Raw genomic sequence first — 5,079 nt, forward strand, 5'->3', positions numbered from 1 at the left:
ATACGTAGCAAGGGGAATTAGCTCAAATGGTAGAGCGCTCGCTTAGCATGTGAGAGGTAGCTGGATCGACGCCTGCATTCTCCAATGTAAATTTTCTCAGTTACATTGAGACGCAGATGTTCAGTAAGGGGCCAAGTACACCTTCTAGTTACAAATAACAGAGCATGTGTGTTAGATACTGCAGAAGAAAGATACTTAGCAAGGGGAATTAGCTCAAATGGTAGAGCGCTCGCTTAGCATGCGAGAGGTAGCTGGATCGACGCCTGCATTCTCCAATGTACGTTTTTTCATTTACTTTGAGACACGGATGTTGAGTAAGTGGCCAAATACTCTTTTGAAAGCATTTACAAATGACTCCAGAGCATGTTTGTTAGATACTGCAGGACTAATGTAGCGAGCAAGGGGAATTAGCTCAAATGGTAGAGTGCTCGCTTAGCATGCGAGAGGTAGCTGGATCGACGCCTGCATTCTCCAATGTACATTTTCTCAGTTACATTGAGACACGGATGTTGAGTAAGTGGCCAAATACTATTTTGAAGTACTTTAAGGACTCCAGAGCATGTTTGTTAGATACTGCAAAACTGATGTAGTGAGCAAGGGGAATTAGCTCAAACGGTAGAGCGCTCGCTTAGCATGCGAGAGGTAGCTGGATCGACGCCTGCATTCTCCAATGTACATTTTCTCAGTTACATTGAGACCCGGATGCTGAGTAAGGGTCCAAATACACCTTTTAAAGATGTTACAAATGACAACAGAGCATGTGTGTTAGATACTGCAGAAGAGACCTTTGAAGCAAGGGGAGTTAGCTCAAATGGTAGAGCGCTCGCTCAGCATGCGAGAGGTAGCTGGATCGACGCCTGCATTCTCCAATGTACATTTTCTCAGTTACATTGAGACACGGATGTTGAGTAAGGGGCCAAATACAACTTCTGAATGTTACAAATGACAACAGAGCATGTGTGTTAGATACTGTAGAAGAAAGATACGTAGCAAGGGGAATTAGCTCAAATGGTAGAGCGCTTGCTGAGCATGCGAGAGGTAGCTGCATCGACGCCTGCATTCTCCAATGTACGTTTTTTCATTTACTTTGAGACACGGATGTTGAGTAAGTGGCCAAATACTCTTTTGAAAGCATTTACAAATGACTCCAGAGCATGTTTGTTAGATACTGCAGGACTAATGTAGCGAGCAAGGGGAATTAGCTCAAATGGTAGAGTGCTCGCTTAGCATGCGAGAGGTAGCTGGATCGACGCCTGCATTCTCCAATGTACATTTTCTCAGTTACATTGAGACACGGATGTTGAGTAAGTGGCCAAATACTATTTTGAAGTACTTTAAGGACTCCAGAGCATGTTTGTTAGATACTGCAAAACTGATGTAGTGAGCAAGGGGAATTAGCTCAAACGGTAGAGCGCTCGCTTAGCATGCGAGAGGTAGCTGGATCGACGCCTGCATTCTCCAATGTACATTTTCTCAGTTACATTGAGACCCGGATGCTGAGTAAGGGTCCAAATACACCTTTTAAAGATGTTACAAATGACAACAGAGCATGTGTGTTAGATACTGCAGAAGAGACCTTTGAAGCAAGGGGAGTTAGCTCAAATGGTAGAGCGCTCGCTCAGCATGCGAGAGGTAGCTGGATCGACGCCTGCATTCTCCAATGTACATTTTCTCAGTTACATTGAGACACGGATGTTGAGTAAGGGGCCAAATACACCTTCTAAATATGTTACAAATGACAACAGAGCATCTGTGTTAGATACTGCAGAAGAGTGATGCGTAGCAAGGGGAATTAGCTCAAATGGTAGAGCGCTCGCTTAGCATGCGAGAGGTAGCAGGATCGACGCCTGCATTCTCCAATGTACATTTTCTCAGTTACATTGAGACACGGATGCTGAGTAAGGGGCCAAATACACCTTTTAAAGATGTTACAAATGACAACAGAGCATCTGTGTTAGATACTGCAGAAGAAAGATACATAGCAAGGGGAATTAGCTCAAATAGTAGAGCGCTCGCTTAGCATGCGAGAGGTAGCTGGATCGACGCCTGCATTCTCCAATGTACATTTTCTCAGTTACATTGAGACACGGATGTTGAGTTAGTGGCCAAATACTATTTTGAAGTACTTTAAGGACTCCAGAGCATGTTTGTTAGATACTGCAAAACTGATGTAGTGAGCAAGGGGAATTAGCTCAAATGGTAGAGTGTTCGCTTAGCATGCGAGAGGTAGCTGCATCGACGCCTGCATTCTCCAATGTACATTTTCTCAGTTACATTGAGACACGGATGTTGAGTAAGGGGCCAAATACAACTTCTGAATGTTACAAATGACAACAGAGCATGTGTGTTAGATACTGTAGAAGAAAGATACGTAGCAAGGGGAATTAGCTCAAATGGTAGAGCGCTTGCTGAGCATGCGAGAGGTAGCTGCATCGACGCCTGCATTCTCCAATGTGCATTTTCTCAGTTACATTGAGACACGGATGCTGAGTAAGCGGCCAAATACACCTTTTAAAGATGTTACAAATGACAACAGAGCATGTGTGTTAGATACTGTAGAAGAAAGATACGTAGCAAGGGGAATTAGCTCAAATGGTAGAGCGCTTGCTTAGCATGCGAGAGGTAGCTGGATCGACGCCTGCATTCTCCAATGTACATTTTCTCAGTTACATTGAGACACGGATGTTGAGTAAGGGGCCAAATACAACTTCTGAATGTTACAAATGACAACAGAGCATCTGTGTTAGATGCTGCAGAAGAGAGATACATTGCAAGGGGAATTAGCTCAAATGGTAGAGTGTTCGCTTAGCATGCGAGAAGTAGCTGGATCGACGCCTGCATTCTCCAATGTGCATTTTCTCAGTTACATTGAGACACGGATGCTGAGTAAGCGGCCAAATACACCTTTTAAAGATGTTACAAATGACAACAGAGCATGTGTGTTAGATACTGTAGAAGAAAGATACGTAGCAAGGGGAATTAGCTCAAATGGTAGAGCACTTGCTTAGCATGCGAGAGGTAGCTGGATCGACGCCTGCATTCTCCAATGTACATTTTCTCAGTTACATTGAGACACGGATGTTGAGTTAGTGGCCAAATACTATTTTGAAGTACTTTAAGGACTCCAGAGCATGTTTGTTAGATACTGCAAAACTGATGTAGTGAGCAAGGGGAATTAGCTCAAATGGTAAGCGCTCGCTTAGCATGGGAGAGGTAGCTGGATCGACGCCTGCATTCTCCAATGTACATTTTCTCAGTTACATTGAGACACGGATGTTAAGTAAGGGGTCAAATACACCTTCTAAATATGTTAAAAATTACAACAGAGCATCTGTGTTAGATACTGCAGAAGAGAGATACATTGCAAGGGGAATTAGCTCAAATGGTAGAGCGCTTGCTTAGCATGCGAGAGGTAGCAGGATCGACACCTGCATTCTCCAATGTGCATTTTCTCAGTTACATTGAGACACGGATGCTGAGTAAGCGGCCAAATACACCTTTTAAAGATGTTACAAATGACAACAGAGCATGTGTGTTAGATACTGTAGAAGAAAGATACGTAGCAAGGGGAATTAGCTCAAATGGTAGAGCGCTCGCTTAGCATGCGAGAGGTAGCTGGATCGACGCCTGCATTCTCCAATGTACATTTTCTCAGTTACATTGAGACACGGATGTTGAGTAAGGGGCCAAATACAACTTCTGAATGTTACAAATGACAACAGAGCATCTGTGTTAGATGCTGCAGAAGAGAGATACATACCAAGGGGAATTAGCTCAAATGGTAGAGCGCTTGCTTAGCATGCGAGAGGTAGCAGGATCGACGCCTGCATTCTCCAATGTGCATTTTCTCAGTTACATTGAGACACGGATGCTGAGTAAGCGGCCAAATACACCTTTTAAAGATGTTACAAATGACAACAGAGCATGTGTGTTAGATACTGTAGAAGAAAGATACGTAGCAAGGGGAATTAGCTCAAATGGTAGAGCGCTTGCTTAGCATGCGAGAGGTAGCTGGATCGACGCCTGCATTCTCCAATGTACATTTTCTCAGTTACATTGAGACACGGATGTTGAGTTAGTGGCCAAATACTATTTTGAAGTACTTTAAGGACTCCAGAGCATGTTTGTTAGATACTGCAAAACTGATGTAGTGAGCAAGGGGAATTAGCTCAAATGGTAGAGCGCTCGCTTAGCATGCGAGAGGTAGCTGGATCGACGCCTGCATTCTCCAATGTACATTTTCTCAGTTACATTGAGACACGGATGTTAAGTAAGGGGCCAAATACACCTTCTAAATGTTAAAAATTACAACAGAGCATCTGTGTTAGATACTGCAGAAGAGAGATACATTGCAAGGGGAATTAGCTCAAATGGTAGAGTGTTCGCTTAGCATGCGAGAAGTAGCTGGATCGACGCCTGCATTCTCCAATGTACATTTTCTCAGTTACATTGAGACCCGGATGCTGAGTAAGGGGCCAAATACACCTTTTAAAGGTGTTACAAATAACAGAGCATGTGTGTTAGATACTGCAGAAGAGAGCTATGAAGCAAGGGGAATTAGCTCAAATGGTAGAGCGCTTGCTTAGCATGCGAGAGGTAGCAGGATCGACGCCTGCATTCTCCAATGTACATTTTCTCAGTTACATTGAGACCCGGATGCTGAGTAAGGGGCCAAATACACCTTTTAAAGATGTTACAAATGACAACAGAGCATGTGTGTTAGATACTGTAGAAGAAAGATACGTAGCAAGGGGAATTAGCTCAAATGGTAGAGCGCTCGCTTAGCATGCGAGAGGTAGCTGGATCGACGCCTGCATTCTCCAATGTACATTTTCTCAGTTACATTGAGACACGGATGTTGAGTAAGGGGCCAAATACAACTTCTGAATGTTACAAATGACAACAGAGCATCTGTGTTAGATGCTGCAGAAGAGAGATACATACCAAGGGGAATTAGCTCAAATGGTAGAGCGCTTGCTTAGCATGCGAGAGGTAGCAGGATCGACGCCTGCATTCTCCACTGTGCATTTTCTCAGTTACATTGAGACACGGATGCTGAGTAAGCGGCCAAATACACCT

This window comes from Filicampus tigris, chromosome 7 (assembly GCF_054856515.1).
Source record: "Filicampus tigris isolate MCC_2025a chromosome 7, RoL_Ftig_1.0, whole genome shotgun sequence".
Classification (NCBI taxonomy): Eukaryota; Metazoa; Chordata; class Actinopteri; order Syngnathiformes; family Syngnathidae; genus Filicampus; species Filicampus tigris.